Source organism: Danio rerio, chromosome 24 (genome assembly GCF_049306965.1).
Source record: "Danio rerio strain Tuebingen ecotype United States chromosome 24, GRCz12tu, whole genome shotgun sequence".
Classification (NCBI taxonomy): domain Eukaryota; kingdom Metazoa; phylum Chordata; class Actinopteri; order Cypriniformes; family Danionidae; genus Danio; species Danio rerio.
Window position 1 is genome coordinate 4,065,072 of NC_133199.1, and position 19,250 is coordinate 4,084,321.

A 19,250-nucleotide genomic window follows, 5' to 3' on the forward strand; every position below is an offset into this window, starting at 1 on the left:
AAAATTCACTCACTTCATTCGATCTCACTTTAATTTATGGCTGGAATATTTGAATATTCATATTTACAAACAAATCAGAAAACAAAACGGTCACTAAATTACAATATTTTAGTTTCTCAGCTCACGTTGTCTTAAATCTAGCTCCTGAAAGCTAAGGATCCCATTAGCGGCAAGTAACCGCCTCGCTATTTTACTCCAGAGTTTTTATGGTTTCTCCAATGTCACTGCATCAAAGCTTTCTTGTCTGTACATGAATCTCCTCATGCCAGAAACCTTCCACCCCATTATCTGAGTGAAATGCCCTTCCTCGGCTATTTGTATCAGTGCCTGTCCCGCACCATTACCTCCCCACTATAATAGGTCTTTCAGCTATTTTCTTGTCAGGAGATTTTTTTTTTTTTTTGCTTGCCTGTGTCTTTAAACCATCTGCAGGGGTATCAATGAATCGCCCACAACTCCTTTTTGGCTGTCTTTTCTCTGTATCACATTGTTATGAATTAGTTTTACTTTATATTACACATCCAAGGGATCCAGGGATATGTAAAGCAAGTATTGTTTTCATTATTAGTTATTATTAAGAGTTTTGTTAAAATTAAATGATGAGCTGATCAAATTAAAGAGATGGAGGAGGACGAGAGAGAGGAAGAGAAGAGAATGAGTATAAGGAGGGGAAAAGATAGGTTGACCATGACTGAATAAAAAAGAAAGGAAAAGAGGTGAGAGGAAAATAAGAACAGAAAAATAAGCAGACAATCAAAGAGTTGGAGGAGGAAGAGAAAAAGAAGAAAGGTGAGGGGGAAGTGGAAGGAAAAAGGAGGGAAAACGTGACAAAGAAGGAATAAAAAGAGAAAGAAAGGAAAAACGAAAGGAAAGGTGGTAAAAAAATGAGGGATAAGATAAATTGGAGGAGGAAAAGAGGAAGGAGGAGAAAGGGAAGGAGGAGAAGGTGAAAAGAAGAACAAAAAAGAGGAGAAGAAAATGGAGGAGGACATAGAAAAGCCTAATAAGGAGGAGGAGAATAAGATCAAAAAGGCGAAGAAGGAGGAGATGGTGGAAATGAAGAATAAAAAGGAGGAGGAGGAAAAGAAGAAGAACAAGGAGGAGAAGATAAGTGGACAAGAACAAAAAAAAGGAGTATGAGGAGGAAAAGAAGGAGGAGAGGGTGAAAAAGAGGAGGTGGAGAATATAAAGGTAAATGAGGAGGAGGAAAAGAAAAAGAACAAGGAGGAGAAGAAGACAGAAGTGGATGAGAATTAGAAGGAGGGGGATGAGGAGGAAAGGGAGGAGGAGAAGAGAGAATTGGATAAGAATAAGAAAAAGGAGGATGAGGAGGAAAAGGGGAAGGTGGAAAAGAGGTGGTGGAGAAAAAAAGGTAAATGAGGAGGAGGAAAAGAAGAAGAACAAGGAGGAGAAGGAGAAGACAGAAGTGGACAAGAATAAGAAAAAGGAAGAAGAGAAGGAGGAACAGAGGTGGAAAAAGGGAGGTGGGAAAAAAGGTAAATGGAGAGGAGGAAATGAAAAGAGGACAATAAGGTGAAGGAAAAGAAGGAGGAAGTAAATATGAATTCAGAAGAGAAAGGAGAAGAAAAAAGAGGATGAGGAGGACGAAGAGGAGGAAAAGAAGAAGGAGGAAAAAAGGAGGTGGGTTATAAAATAGGTAAAGGAGGAGAAAATGAAGAAGAACAAGAACAAGGAGGAGGATGAGAAGAAATAAGAGTATGAGAAGGAGAAAAAGAAGGAGGAAAAATGGTGGAGAATAAAAAAAGCAGCATTCTTCAAAATATCTTCATTTGTGTTCAACAGAAGATGTTTTTAAAGAATGCTGCATGCTGCTTTATTATCTTCATTATTCTCCGCCTTTATCTTCATTTGTGTTCAAAAGAAAAACAGAACAAATGACAGTAGCAACGTGGTGTAAACGACAACTACTACTACTACTTTAACAACTACTACTAATGTAGTGAATTTTGATGCTCTCGCTGCTGGAGTTGTGAAGCCAGGCAGTGATGTCGCCAGGGCAGCCAGAGCAAACTTTGACGCAGTGTGAACGACAACAACAACAAATACTACTACTACTACTGTACATCAACAACCATAACTACTACTACAATACTACTACTTCTACTACTACAAGGACTACTACTACTACAACAACAATGTAACAAATTTTGATGCTCCCGTCGCTGGAGATGTGAGGGCAGACATCGCTGTCACCAGGGTGGCCAGAGCAAACACGCGGTGTGAATGACAACAACAACAACAACTTCAACCATCACTACTACTACAACGACTACTACTGCAGCTACATCTATAACAACAACAATGTAGCGAATTTTGACGCTCTCACTGCTGGAGCTGTGAAAGCAGACAGCGTTGTCGCCAGGGCGGCCCGGGCAAACTTTGATGCGATGTGAAAGCACAGTTATACCACACCACAGTGAGTTCGTTTTACACAGAAAGTTTCTGTTAAGTATTTGCAGTTTCCCAAAAATGTCACCCCAATGAGCCTTTGTTGCTTTACGTGGCAGCCTTTCAGAAAACTTTTGCTCCTACACTTCTGTTTCATAAGAGCTGGAATGACAGATTCTTACATGTTTTGTGACTTTCCCGTCTCCGTTCTGCCTTGCATAAGAACATCATGAGACACACAACCGGAGGCGGGTCACCGTTCAACTACAGGAGCCAAAAACCAGCGCCAGACCTCCAGACGTCCACTCGTTCCCTGCAAAATGGAGTTTTAGCTTCAGGTAAATGCTGATGTGCGGATAAACAAACCTGTGGCCAGAGCAGTCCAGAGCAGGACATTGCAAACAGCCACGGGTGATAAAACTCACACTACGTGCAGAGAAGAAAGCAGAAAGTGCTGTTCAAAGGCATAAAAAAGACATTATCTTTATGACACTGAACACAGAGCATGCATTTATTACAATAAATCAGCAGACATGTTACAAACATTAGTCAGCGACTGGTGTGAAATGGCCTGATTGCAGCATCACAAATCAAACTATTTTAAAAGGTGTTTATATTAAATAAATGTGTCCATTAAGCTGTTAAAGTAGTCATTTAAATGACTTGCGAGAGCAAATATAACAGCTTGTACATTTCTGAATACGCTAATGTACAACACGACTCAGTTTGGATTTTATTTCATGTAATAGGATGAAATTAGACCTGAATGTGATTATCAACTGCTGTCATAAAACATCTGCACTCCGAACTATGGTCATTCATGGGTTAGTGTGATTTCACCAAGTAGGAACTGTTCCTGGATTAACATCTCTGTCGATCCTGGAACAACATTCCAATCAGCCAATCAGAATGAAGGAATACATTTAGAGTTTTTGTTCAGAATTGGCTTACGGTTAGGTGTATGCATTTCTACATGAGTGTTATCCAACTATTATTTCCCTCTGACTAGGAAATACAGTAGGTATGGATTGCAATTTCAACCCAAAATGATGTTCCAGGATCAACATAGATGTAAATTCAGGATTCCATTGTACTTGGCAAAAATCACACCCACCTTCATTAATGACACACACACAGATTGATCAAGTAGAGGAATAGAAGCATTTAGGAACCATATTTGATAACAGACTGAAGTTTGACCAAAATAAAGATGCAATTATTTTTAATAATAAGAATAAGTAATTTAATATAATTTAATTATATTACTGTTACCTTCTGGTCGACGCTACTGAGCACTGTGCACCAGAGCAGCCGGACGCAGAAACAGTGGCTGTTTCTCAATTCCAAGAACGCAGAGATTGGACTTGCGTTCTTGTGGAGAGCGGTCTTGCCAGGTGTCCTCGGAAGAACAAACTCAGGAGACTGCGAGAACGCGTCCTTTGAGAAATGAGATGCTGCGTTCTTCCTGATGGTCACGTGACCTTCACGCGTTTTAAATGGAAATTATTTAAACATGACAGCACTCATACAACGATTTATTGTTTTTCCCCTCTTCAAAATATATACTTTGCATAAAAGCATTATAAATATAATCTGCACAATATAAATAAAACAAATTTTAATACGAATTTCAGCAAACAAACACCCTTTATTAAGATGTTCATGTTAATGTTTACTTTCACCGTTTCATTTAGGGAAACTCCTGAGGTAAATAAGTGATATCTCTGAACTTTAATAATAAATCTAAATAAAATGCTGCGCTTCCCACCTCCAGTCGCAATGACTTCTGGGACTTCCAGAGCGAGTTCGGTGCTCAAGTCTGCATCGTTGCGTCCTCGATATCAAGATCACATCCGGAAAGTTTCACGCGTCCTCCGTACTTGCGGTCTTGAGTATTGGAACTGAACTTAGGCAGCTGATGATGACGTTACACGAGAACACGAGGACGCAAGACCGCTGAAAAACGCATATTGAGAAACAGCCAGTTTCTTCCCTCAGGCAATCTATCTCACGAACACGTGATGATAATAATTGTGTAACGAACATCACTACTTGCTGTACACTTTACATGCCAATTTGCACATACCAGCTGCACATATAACGCTGTATATAGTAATATAGCTCTACATACACTTGTCTATTTGTATATTTGCATTCACTACTTACTGCTTTTTTATATATTTATTATCTGTTTATTGTCCTGTCTCTGTAATTCTGTTGAACTGTATGTGCGAACATACCTGGCAATTTCTGATTCTAGATTGGTGCATTTTTTTGTATTGTTATATGCTCTTGTCTATATAGGCCTATTGTTGTGTGTGTGTGCGCGACGTTTCTATATTTATAACCAACTCCGAGGAATTTGGGGGTTGCAAGTCACTGGCATTGTGATTTTGGGGGTTGCGGCCTGAAAAGTTTGGGAACCCCTGCAATACAGGAGACCATCACTGGTGTAAACAGCTGAAAACAGAAAATGGGACAGTCTCTTTTTTTTAAGCGAAGCATTTTGTCTGACCTGGTGCTCAAAAGGTCACAAAGCAGGAATATCTCTCTCCTCTGTTCCTCAACCACCCACTCCTCTAAAATGAAAAAAAAAAAAAAACAGCCTGCGAATCAGAAGTGAAGCTGGCACTAATGAAAATGAATAGCACATTTGTCCGGCGCTAATGGCGAGCGTGGGCATGCGGTAATGTGAGTGCGGCTCATGCTAGTTCAACAGTGATTACTCAAAGGTTAACAGTGAGAACGGCATTAGCGTTAACGCTCCGGCTCCATGGCGATCAACCTCCCTCAGTTATCCAGGGTCTTTTTAGTGTGTGTGTGTGTTTCTCTGTGTGCGTGCAATTGTCTTAATCAGTGGCTCAGTGGCTGAAACTCTCGGGTGATTACAAATGTAAGAGCTGAACTCGCAGCCAAAATGTTGATTTTCTTTCCCCACATCAACATTCATAGTTCATTAGAGCTACACGTATCGCTCTCTTTATGTCTTCGACTCGAAAATAAATAAATATGCAATTCTCATGAGAACAAAAAGCTGCTTTTAACTGTATCTGAAACACTGCGAAGCAAACGGAGAGAAAACTGAAACCAGAAACACTTTATAATATGTACAAAGACGTAAACACATAGCAAACTTGATTATGCTCAGACCTACATATACCTACATATACTGGCCACTTTATTAGGTATAACAGGTGGTTATGCAAATATCTAATCAGCCAATCAAAAGGCAGCAACTCTATGCACTTAAACATGTAAACGATGATATGCTGAAGTAAAAACTGCTTTAGAATAAGATAAACGGTGATTTAAGTGACTGAATATGATATGAAAAAAATAGGTATATGTAGACAGCATCTGCTTGATGTTTGTGAAAAAGAAAGGAATAATTAATTGTTAATATAAAAAGATCTGTCTGTCTGTCTGTCTGTCTGTCTGTCTGTCTATCTATCTATCTGTCTGTCCATCCATTTGTCTATCTTTCTATCAGTCCATCCGTCTGTCATCCATCCATCACATTTATTTATGACATCCATCTACAGAATCCATACATCCATCTACACCATCCATCATCCATCCACAGCATCCACACATCCATCTACAGCATTTATCTATCCATCCATCCATCCATTCATTTAAAAATTCCATCCATTCCTTCATCTAAAATAAAGAAATTGGTTCAAAATAAAAATAAAAATTCTACTTGACAATACTATATATGTTACATTTATCCAAAATAAGAAATGTAATAAGCAGTTTACAGAATAAAATGCTAATTAGGGTTTACTCAAGCATATAACTATAAATTGTAGATCAATAGATCATAGATTTTTAGTTATATTTTTTCACCATATCATCCCATAACAATTTTGTTTTTCCCATTTTTTTCATACAGTACTTCTAGTTCACACACACACACACACATACACACTGGAAAAAAAAGCTGGGTTCCACACATTCGATTTATATTGGGACAACATAAAAGAATTAAGTTAACTGAATAGTTTTTTTTTTTTTTATTTAAGTTGACTGCACATAACCTAGATCTATCTATCTATCTATCTATCTATCTATCTATCTATCTATCTATCTATCTATCTATCTATCTATCTATCTATCTATCTATCTATCTATCTATCTATCTATTTATTTGTCCATCCATCCATCCACCCATTTATCCATTTTTTATTCAAGTTGACTGCACATAACCTCCCCTGCCCCCCCAAAAATCAAGAATTGTGTTATATCAACAGTTTTTAGCTTCCGTCCATCCATCCATCCATCCATCCTTCCATCCAGCCAGCCAGCCAGCCAGCCAGCCAGCCAGCCAGCCAGCCGACCACCCACCACCCATCCCTTTGCCCACCCGCCCGCCTGCCCATCCGTCTATCTATCTATCTATCTATCTATCTATCTATCTATCTATCTATCTATCTATCTATCTATCTATCTATCTATCTATCTATCTATCTATCTATCTATCTATCTATCTATCTATCTATCTATCTATCTATCATCTATCTATCTATCCATTTATCCATCCATCCATTTATCCATCCATCCACCCATTTATCCATCCATCTATCCATCCATCCATCCATCCATCCATTTATCCATCCATCCATCCATCCATCCATCCATCCATCCATCCATTTATCCAAAATAAAAAAATACCAAAATAACAAATGTTTTCAAATGTTAACAAATGCTAATTAAGTTTGACTCAAATGCCTAACTATAAATCGTTGCTCGAGATAAACTTTCAAGCGCTGGCTTATTTTTAGTTATTACATTTCTTTTGTTCCCTATCATTGCCATCCCACTATTATTTGTTTTCCATACAGTACCACTAGTTCACATATACGTGTGTTTTGGGCCTCAAGGTTTGCTCTGCATTAAACATTTTATTTCATTTAACACTGCTCTCTCCTCACATTATATGATGAATAAATCCATTCCCCGGGTTTTCGACAGAAAGCGTCTGCAGACTCCATCTGGGCCTTAACGATAGGTTTTAGATGACAAGCTTCATAAATGGCTTATCTAAAATCCGATACATATCGGGGGAAAGATTGCAGCAGAACACTGCGCTTGACTGTATCAGCGTGATCCATATCTTTCCTATGAACCCGGGGCCCATTTATTGTCGATCGCATCCGAGGGATGGCCTGTCAGTTGGGTGGGAGTGGAGCTGCTGTTTATTTTCCAATCAATACTCAATTACTATAAGGAAGATCCTCTCGCGCCCATTTCCAAGACGAAATTATGAGCTGCAGCAATAACACTTAGTCAAAAGGGAAGCTGAGGAGTGGATGAACCCACCATGCAGAAGTCGGCGGATATTTGATCAAACCGCTCCACCCCTTTTCTCTTCCTCTCCTCAAGCCTTTAATTAATCACTCGGTAAAAGGCCTTTCAGGAGGTGACTGATGACCGGAGAAAACAATTTTCGCCCCTAACAGCCTTTTCATTTTAACTTGTGTGCCGAGAGATCATTGGCTGCAGCTCACAACAAGCCATCAGGGCCGGGTTTTAATGCGCTTCCGCTTTTGTTATCGAGAAGAGAGGGGAGACAAGGCTTTTCCGTCCCTTTTCATAACTCACGCCATTGATTCGGTAAACGCCTGACATTTGCCGAAGGATAAAAGTTCTGTCGATGGGGGTCGTGTGTAAATTACTCCATTAAGAGCTGGTTATTTATGACGGAGGGTGATTTAGGTGCGCCTTAAAGAGGTGCGAACTGACAAGTCGAATGCGTCTTTGTTTTGCCGCCGTCGGAAGCGGCGGTGTCACATCGGTCACTGCACGCGTCCTTTTAGATCTTCGTCTCAGAGCTCAGATGAAATTGACAGCGTGTCCTGAAAACAAACAGCAGTGCAGGAACTCGCCGAGAGCACTGGATGTACCACCAGAAACAATTGTCAGTGCTCTTTAAATAGATTTTTTTGTATCTAAAACAAATCCTGTTGAACAAATCTACAAGATTCAGTCCTTTATATGTTTTCAGCAGTCATCAAATTTGGCCTGAAGTGCCGCTGTATTTTACTGGTGCTAAATACAATTGCATTTCACTCTTAATGCGTTAATGAACTATAGTATGAATACAAATGACAATATTGTGAAATGTTTTGAAGTTAGTATATTATTGGTAGTGTTTACTACAGAAAGCAGTGATTTAGTATTGTTCATTTTTAAGGTTAATGATTAAATACATCAAGACAGTCAAGAAGGATGAGGTAAGATTTCACCATAACTAAGAACTTTAAGAACTTTCTTTGAATCTTAGTTTTAATATCAGCATTGCACTAATTCTTCCCAAACGAAGATAAGCAGCATGAAATCAGTCTGTTGTAGGCTTGGGATGAGATATATATATATATATATATATATATATATATATATATATATATATATATATATACAGTTGAAGTCAGAATTATTAGCCCACTTTTGATTTTTATTTTCTTTTTTAAGTATTTCCCAAATGATGTTTAACAGAGCAATAAAATTTTCACAGTATGTCTGATAATATTTTTTTCTTCTGGAGAAAGGCTTTTTGTTTTATTTTGGCTAGAATAAAAGCAGTTATTAATTTTTTAAAAACTATTTTCGGGACAAAATTATTAGCCCCTTTAAGCTAATTTTTTTTCGATAATCTACAGAACAAACCATCATTATACAATAACTTGACTAATTACCCCAACCAGCCTAGTTCACCTTATTAACCTAATTAAGCCTTTAAATGTCACTTTAAGCTGTATAGAAGTGTCTTGAAAAATATCAAGTAAAATATTATCTACAGTCATCATAGCAAAGATAAAATAAATCAGGTATTAGAAATAAGTTTTTAAAACTATAATGCTTAGAAATGTGCTTAAACAATCTTCCCTCTATTAAACAGAAATTGGGGAAAAAATAAACAGGGGCGCTAATAATTCAGGGGGGCTAATAATTCTGACTTCAACTGTATATATAACCAGCCATGATCTATTGTATCACGTGCACCTCTCAAAATCAGTTTGTAAAACTTTACTTAGTGTGTCTTCGGTAAATCATGGTAAATATGAAAGATGGTTATTATATTTGACTAGAATAAATAACTAAATAATTTAAATCAGGCTGCATTAGACGTGAGGTTTTAAACCTCCTTTTAATTTCTGACCAATGTAACTTTAAACTCACATCATGGTTTCAGCTACATCTCTGATACTCTTCCATGGCGAGGCGTCACACCAAAATTCATCCCGCCACGGCTACATTACAGCTTCTTATTCAAAACATTCAGTCATTGCTGTTGTTTTTTTTTAATAGTGGATTATAATGACATTGAAACGCATTAAAAAGTAAGTGAATTATAACAGCGCAACTTTTTCTGTAATTGTAGAAGTGCTGTGCGTTATTTGTTTAACCCTTTAAGGTGACATGCTGACTGGCTGACTGACTGACAGGTGCGTGAGGCCGGCAAACACGACGTAGCTTTCAGTTAAGATGAACACTGTTTCCATAATTCCATAAATAAAGGTCTGTGGTTCTGCATATAATGACTTTATCTTGCTGGAGTTTATAGCCGTTTCACTTTACTTCAGGATGCATTAATACCGCCCTGTAGGTCTATTGGAGACATTGATAAATATTCCTAGCAAATCTAATAAATGTTGGAGACATACTCACTACATAAATGTACTAAATCGCACTTCAGCACAGTTTATTTGAGAGCGCATAAAAAAATCTGCACTTGTGCATGAACAATCGGAAATCGGCGCACAAGCAAAGAGATTTGCATGCTCGTATTACATAAATGCGATCTTGACTTATTACACTGTGCTCACGACATTTATTCATTTGTCATTGAAATAACGGCATAGGTAGTTGGTAGAGACCTGCTGCCACAGCTGGAAAAAATCCTAGAGGAACCACTGCATGCAGGCACGCACAAACACACGAACACACACACACACACACACACACACACACACACACACACACACACACACACAGTTGAAGTCAGAATTATTCGCCCCATTTTAAATTTTGTTTCTTTTTTAATTATTTCCCATTTGCTGTTTAACAGAGCAAGGACATTTTCACAGTATGTCTGATAATATGTTTTCCTTCTGGAGAAAGTCTTATTTGTTTTACTACGGTTAGATTAAAGCTATTTTATCTAGAATAAGCTATTTTTTGATAGTGTTGAAAAGTAGGAATCATTTTTTTATTATTATTTTTGTCTAATTTTTTTAATCAAACAACTATTTGTATTGGTCATGTAAGGGTCATACATTAACTGAACTTCTACTGTTGTGTGTGAGTGCTGTGCATACTCATTAGCATTTTTGCAGAGGTAGATAGATGCGGGTCCAAAATTAAATTCAGCTCTGCAGAAACTTCCTGTCTGAAGAGAGGTGTTAAAACTGAACCCAGAGCACAGAAAGGTGTATGCTTTTTTGTTGTGCAGAGAATTCGTAGAAAATGAGGAAGTATGTCTGGGGTGCGGCCAATGGAGGACTGAACAATGGCTGACAAATTTCATTAAACTCCACCTGTTAATATCAGCTGCCTATATAAGTTGAAGTCGGGAAAAGAAAGGGGTTGCGCACCTCCTTATTGTAACTTCTGCATTGCATTGAGGATAACAGAATTCTGTGAATCGAATTGTTCATTTGTATCCAATAAATTGTTACGATTTTTGACATTGAAGAAAAACCCCTCCTGACCTTTTTTCTCAAACACGCATAGAATTAAATGAATATTCCAACAATAGTGTACAGAACAAACCATCATTATACAATGACTTCCTTAATTACCCTAACCTCTCTAGTTAACCTAATGAACCTAGTTAAGCCTTTAAATGTCACTTTAAGCTGTATAGAAGTGTCCTAAAAATATCAAGTCAAATATTATTTACTGTCATCATGGCGAAGATAATGTAGACTCATAATAGAAATGAGTTATTAAAACTATTATGTTTAGAAATGTGTTGGAAAAATCTGCTCTTCGTCAAACAGAAATTTGGTAAGAAAATAAACAGCGGGGCTGATAATTCAGGGGGGCTAAAAATTCTGATGTTAATATATATTACACCTGATGGAATAATATGATAAGAAAAGACTATTCTAAACACACACTGCAGTACAGATGTCTTGCTAATAATAACAAACCAAACTTGGATTATGGTATATGTCTGTAATTGAGAATTTCCGGAGCATTTAATCTGGCCATACCCATAAACATTGCATCTCAAGTTAACCTTGCACTTTTTTTTTTTACCTCTTTTGTCCTTCTCAGTGAGAACTAGTGCAGCAATCAGGCCTCTTTGTGTGAGATCACTTATTAATCAGAGCACTGTGGGAATGCGGTGTCATTACCGCAACAGTGCTTCACACCCCCGGCCTGTTTACCGCCAGTGCTGCCATGTCAAAGAACAATGCGCCTTTTTATGATCGAAACTGTTTAGTTTCATAATCTGCAATCATTAATTATGGTATTATATGGACATGACTGGAAAGATGGAAATGACCAATGTACAAAATAACTAAAACTTTCTCCATTAAAATCATATATATTTCCCATTGACATATTAGCACAATATTTAGCAGTGTTTGCATGTAATTTACTGCACAGAACTTATTAAAATAGACGTAAAATAACATTCATTACAAGTTGATTTTTCAAGAGCTCACACGTAGCTGATGATTGATTATAAAGCTTGTTTGCCATGCTGTCCTGGGAGAGAGCCCTGAGCTCATAAGATCCTCGAGCCCGGGGCTCCCTCGTGTTTGGAGGAGAGTTTAAGCTCAGGTAGATCTGGAGAACTCCCCTGCTGTAGTAGCATGAACAGATAGTGATTGCTCTTAAGAGATTACTACTTAATAGGAGCATGTCTATGATGCCAATTTGGATTAGTCAATTAACGTACGTTGCATGTTTTTGGACAGTGGGAGGAAACTGGGGAACCCGGGGGAAACCCATGTGAGCATGAGGAGAACGTGTAAACTCCGCACAGAAACGTTGACTGGCTTGGTGAGGACTAGAACCAGCGACATTCTTGCTGTAAGGCAACAGTGCTAACCACTGGGACACCATGCCACCCATCTAGGAAAGGAGGAGGAGTAGGGGTGGAAGGGGGGGTTCTTCAAAACGAAGATGGCTGTTATATGGAACTTAGGGTATTTATAGTGACTTAGTAATCGTCTGATTGGTGAATCGAAATTGAATAATGCGGGACCAGCTGCAAACAATCATTAGCACGTGATCCTCTCGAAATTAGTTTATAAATAAACTAATAAAAAATATTTTTAAAAACTTTAAAAAGCACCTAAATATTTTTGCAACTTGTGATTTATTTATATTTTTCAGTTGAATATAAGACTTCTTAAAAATAGGTTAATCTTGTCTCATTTTCGTGAAACCAATCTCATGTCTCGTTCGCGGCAATACGATTATATGATAACATGATTTCCCTATTTAAAATTGGCAAATAACACTTATCAGAAATTATATTACAAGGAGAATGTCTATGTGCGAAAATAAAACTTTACCTCAATGTAAAACTTCCATATTAGAAACGTCCATATTAGACGTCGCGGCTAAACAACAACAGACAATAATATGACAACAATCAACTCAACTGCTGATTATGTGCTTTCTTCAGAGGTAAATGTTACCAATGTGAGTTCAAATACCAATTTACTTCACATTTAATGCCTTGCTGAAAGCTGAAGCAGATAGTTTACCTCAGATCTTCAATAAAATAACTACTAATCTGTTAGAAAATGAAAAGTGTAAACCAGCAATATCAGTCAGGCAGGCAGGTGCAGACAGATATAGTGCTTGAGTGCTTGAAGTATTGTAGTCAGAACGCCACGCCCTTATATGGAAAGCAGCAGCTCATTAGCATTTAAAGGGCCACACACACAAAACTGTGTATTTTTTGCTTACACCCAAGCATGGATAAATTTGACTAGCTATGATAAATTATCTGTTGGGACTTTTTGAGCTGAATTGTTTCAGACACATTTCAGGGCTATCATAGCTTTATTTTAAGAAAAGAGAGATAAGATGTGCCCTTTTAGCCTATCAAATGTACACATCGATCTGTACACGGTTACTTAAAGACACACAGTAATCCCCAACCTCTGTAGGAAACCAAACTGCACAATATTTTCCAAATTTACACGGAGCATATCAAATTATTTCTCCATTATAAAATATCCCAGTAATTATTTTTGTTCTCAGGGTTTACAACCACTAGGAGACAACAGGAGGCTGGGAATATGTTTCAGGCACAAAATAATGGAATCAATAATGTATTATAAATGTCCCCAGCTTTAGCTGAAAATCACAATCCAAGAAACATTATAAGACAGCACATGATTGGTAAAATACACTAATGTCACTGCCAGTATACGGTAAGAGTTCTATCATATCTGACAAACATACAAACACACATACAGAGACATATTTAACTGTTATTATTATGTCATACATTATATTTTGTTGTGTCTTCTAGTACAAATATCTAAACATTATTAAAGGAAGTTGATTTACTTGACATGCAAAAGTTTTATCGTATTTAACTCTAAAAATCTGATTAAATTTGAGTGCTTTAAATGTTTATGCTTTAAATGTCACAGCCATATCCCTCTGCAGCTAGTACATGACTTAAGCTAAGCAGCGCTGAATGGGAGACCACTTGGGAAAACTAGGATGCTGTTTTAAGTGGTGTTAGTGAGGCCAGCAGGGGGTGCTCAATCTGTGATCTGTGTGTGTTCTAATGCATCAGTTTAGTGAAAGGGACACTTTACTGTCAGTGAGTGCCGTCTTTCGGATGAGACATTAAACCAAGGTCCTGACTCGCTGAGGTCATTAAAAATCCCATGCCACTTCTCGTAAAGAGTTAGAGGTGTAACCTTATTGTCTTGGCCAAATCTGCCCTTATCCATTAAGGCCTTCCCATCCACCAAACTGACTCTATCACTGTCTCTCCACTCCACGGATTGTTGGTGTGTGGTGAGCGCACTGGCGCCGTCGTCCTGTGGCTGCCGTCGCATCATCCAAGTAGATGCAGCACACTGGTGGATTGTGACACTGGTCATGATTGTGAATCACTTTTAATAAATGCGCTATAGAAGTACACATTGCATTACTTATAAAAAAGAAAAAAAAAGATGACTCTATTAAATGTTTTTGTGATTGCTAAAGTTTTATTTATAGTTTGAAGTTCAATTCAGTGATTAAAAACATAGTACTTTCCTAGCTGTATATATATATATTATTTTTTTGTATTTTTTTATATTTTATTTAATTTATTCTCAGGTTAATAGTTGCAAATTGGCCTTTAACTTAATAGTTACATTCAGTGCTTAAATTGTGAATTGTGAGGTCCCGGAACAGATCAGGGTAACGGATTCGGCATATTATCTGAGGATTGCGAGGTGTCACACACGAAAGTGGAGAGGTGGGGGGGTGAATGGCGGAGAGGTGTCACGGACGAAAGTGGAGAGGGTTGGGGAGTCGAGGAAGAAAGTGAAAGTGAACAGTGGATTGGGGAGAAGGGCAGTTAAGGAGGGGGAGGGGTAAAACGAGGTGCCGGATCAGATGTCAGAGGTGCCGGATCCGGCGTGTTCCGACACAAATTACGCCCTGGTTCCAGTGCTCAGCATAAATGAGTACACCCCATTTTGAAAATGAATATTTTTGTTCATTTCTCAGTGAATATAGGTAATGTCTTTTATGGTATTTAAACAAAACAGAATTAGTAAACAGATGTATATATTAAAATATAATTTTAAATTCAAGCAAAATATTGAAAACAAAATTACAACCAACAAAAGACCAACAACATTTTATATAGTATCTGGATTTTTGCTCTTAAAAAAAAAAAAAAAAAAAAAAAAAAAAAAWTATATATATATATATATATATATATATATATATATATATATATATATATATATATATACACATACACATATATATGTGTGTGTGTGTGTGTAAATGTGTAAATGTAAATTTGAAACAGATTTTTGGACTGTTAATGTAAATTATTTTGTTAGATTAGCTCCAGATTTGGCTTCAGTACTGACTTATCTAATGTACATGCACAAATATAATATTGTATAGCTTCCTATAGAAAATATGAATTTAAATGAGAGATTTGTGAGGGGCGTATTTATATATGCTGAGCACTGTATATTTAACATGTACAGCATCAGCAAATATTATGTAGTGTATATAATTGTAGCTGATATATCTGGACATATTGTACATATTTAATGTCTTTTATTAAAACATGTGTACTGTAAGTGCTGTTTTTTTAATGATTCATTTAAAATATTTTTTTCTGTAAGTGAAACCCAAGAATGAACTTGTATTGCATAAATCTGCTTGAGAGTCCTTCAGATTTCTTGAAATCTACTGTACTTCAGATCTTGCAGTATACTGTAGGTCCATGATAAATCCTTTTCTTAGTTTTGCTCCTTAGTTTTTTAGCTTTTTCAGACGAGTAAAACAAAAGCTCAGGCATTTTTCCTTGCATTTAGTAATAGTGCAACTCAACGTGTTAATGATGACAGTGGGTGAACTACCGCAGCGCCGGCTGATCCGGGCTGAAACCCCTGGCAGTGTCTATTTTTTGCATCTCTCTCCTCTATGACACCTTGATAAGGCAATTACAGTACAATTATCTTAACATGTGGCATTAGAGAAAATTATCTTCATTCTTCAACTGGAGTAACATTAAATCAGAGGAGAGGGCACGCGGGAATCTCTAATCAACATCTCAAGCGCTATGAACGGAAACTGTACAATGACATATGCAATTATTAATGAGAGACAAGGACCAAACAGTCCAGCTTCACCGAAAAAAACAAAAAAAAAAAACAGAGGGTTCTACAGTGTCCAAATCAGATCCACGTGTTTCACATTTGTTTCTAGGGAATAAAGGGATGCTGGATTGTCAGGAAGAGCATGTTATTGTAAGCGTCAAACGTGGAGAGGTCGTCTGATGGTGACGTGTGTCTGAACACATTATTGGCACATTGGGCAAAGTGGACATGACTTGTCAGAACATTCGCAAATCACAAGTGAGGCTGAAAATGCTGCAGAGACATGCAGAAACTCGGCTGAGACCCAAAAAATGGGGCTTAAATGTGTTAGCATTGTTATATTGTCATTAATGTATTTGAGATATTATTTATATATCTTTAATTCTATTAAAAACAAATCTCTTCATAAATCTTTATTAGTTTCCTCTAAACCAGGGGTGGCCAATTAATTTTTCCAAGGGGCCACATTAGACTCTGGGCCAGTTTTAGAGGGTCAGACCAATCGTTCATTTGTTTCAAAGAAAAAAAAAAACTTCTGTGAAACTATTCAATAAACATTCATCAAAAAAAGAATCAAATTTACACAGTAATTCACAGTATCAACTTCATATAAAGCCACAGGGTTGTTTGTTTTATTGCTTCACCTTAAATTAAATTTTATTTATTTACTCCTTCCTTCAGTCATTTTTATATATATATATATATATATATATATATATATATATATATATATATATATATATATATATATACATACATATATATATATATATATATATATATATATATATATATATATATATATACATACATACATACATACATACACACACATATATATATATATATATATAGCGTTATGGATGTGACATTTGCAGTATAAACTCAAAACATAAATTCACGTAGAAAGTATATGTTAACATTATATTGAAACTTTAGTTTATATTTTCCAGAACAACTGACAACAGAGTTAAGGGATCAAAAAAATATCAATTTGTAAACATGTTTTGTACTTTAAATGAGGAAAATAAACATGCGTTATGGATGTGACAAAAAAAAAGTCTGCGAGTTTACAGTATACAACATACTTTATAGAAATTCTGTGAATTAAACTGCCCAACCCAAAAGGATGAGAGTTGGCTCTCTATAAAACAAAACTGATTGGTTTTATTGTATTTAATATTTTCACATTTATGAGGAAAAAGTGTCATTATGGATGTGATGTCTCTCTATTATGGATGTGACAGATGTGAAATCACCACTTGTGTGACTTTGGTAAATCAAATAGAATAGTTTGAAAACATTGACAGATGCATTTTTGAGCATTTCTTAAGTACTGTAAAATACTTGCTTACACAAAAAACCCAGAAAAAGTTTCTGTATTTTAGTGAAAACCTTTGAAATTTGCATGGAATTGCTCATATATATATATATATATATATATATATATATATATATATATATATATATATATATATATATATATATATTTATATATATATGTATGCATGTATGTATGTATGTATATAAACTGCTTTTATTCTAGCCGAAATAAAACAAATAAGACTTTCTCCAGAAGAATAAATATTATCAGACATACTGTGACAGTTTCCTTGCTCTGTTAAACATCATTTGGGAAATATTAAAAAAAAAAAAAGAAAAAAAATTCAGAGTGGGGCCAAAAATTCTGACTTCAACTGTAAGAGGAGAAAAAACAATGTCGTTTTTTTATTATCTTGGTTTCTGTTAATGCTTCAAATCCTACCCAGCTATATTTTTTGAATTATCATTATGAATACATCTATGCTTTAATGGGACTGCATGACATGGCAATTTAAAACAAACAAACAAACAAACAAACAAACAAAATGTGAATCCACAATATTGATTTATTATAAATAAAGCAGTTATTTATATATATATATATATATATATATATATATATATATATATATATATATATATATATATATATATATATATATATATCAAAAATATCAAAATTAAATGTTTATGCTAAAACTACTTTCGAAAACTAGTTCATTATCACTATTATCAATGATTACAACCACACAAATATAAGAACTATTTTGCTGATCTGAACCTCATCACATTTAAAACAAATAAACAAACAAATAGACAAACAAACAAATCTTTAAAATTAATTTAAATGTATTTATAAGAAACAGAAAAGAAATGTTTTGCTAAAATGAACACTGGCTGCAATAAAAGAGTAATTAATATCATAAATTGTTAATTCATAATGTTTTTATGAAGCTGCAAACAAACAAACAAACAACAAAAAACAAACAAACAAAAAAGCTGCATAAATGAATGCATGCTAATATTTCTAAGCAAATGAAATGCCTAAAATACTTATATATTAAATATATTAAACAGTATCACTTGTGTTAGTAAACTACCATTCTATCTCTGACTTGTTTTCTCGATAACATTACATCATTATTTATATTTTCATCTAATCATCCCTCATCACCATCTTTTTTTTTTTTTAACCCACTTGTGTAGACGGAGTCATTATTATTATTAGTGCTGGCATTTTCAGCATTTAAGCCATCGCTGGCAGTATGCAGATCCGAAATGTGTAATCACTCACATAATCAGAGCAAATCAGATTGTCCTTGCATTAATTACAAATTATAATTAGTCGGAAATCCTGCTAATGATAAGGCAAAATGGCTTCTATATTTCAGTCACTGCTGTCCTAATCAAGACCTTATATTACAAAGTAATTAAGTGATTGTACGTGATAAGTGTATCAAAACTAAGTCATTAGACCAAGTCTCCTTTTGTGTGTGTGTTTGTTCAATCGTCCAGCTATAGCCGTCCAATCATGTCACAATCCAGTTCTCTGTGAAGGGCTTTTAACAGCTATTTATGTATTTGCTTTGTCGTTAAACTATTATTTAGAAAGCCAGATGTATAGTTTGAGACCGATCAATAAGTGACATATTACAACCCCAAATCAGAAAAAAGGTGAGACAGCATCTAAAA

The 19,250-nt window shown here is 35.9% G+C and overlaps 2 protein-coding genes across 9 annotated transcripts in view; one reads left to right on the forward strand and one right to left on the reverse strand.

The window, feature by feature from the left end:
* Positions 1 to 19,250, reverse strand: part of adarb2 (adenosine deaminase RNA specific B2 (inactive)) — a 597,874-nt gene that overhangs the window by 340,803 nt on the left and 237,821 nt on the right. For 5 of the 7 annotated variants that reach the window (XM_073941369.1, XM_073941375.1, XM_073941373.1 and 2 more), the window contains exon 4: positions 2,592 to 2,722. The exons of the other annotated variants lie outside the window; for them this stretch is intronic. The gene's annotated coding sequence lies outside the window, so the exon portion shown is untranslated. The remainder of the gene's footprint in view (positions 1 to 2,591; positions 2,723 to 19,250) is intronic. 7 annotated transcript variants of the gene reach the window in all.
* The window catches only part of ifnu (class II cytokine, IFN-u), a 121,898-nt gene that overhangs the window by 35,768 nt on the left and 66,880 nt on the right, over positions 1 to 19,250 (forward strand). The gene's annotated exons all lie outside the window — the stretch shown is intronic.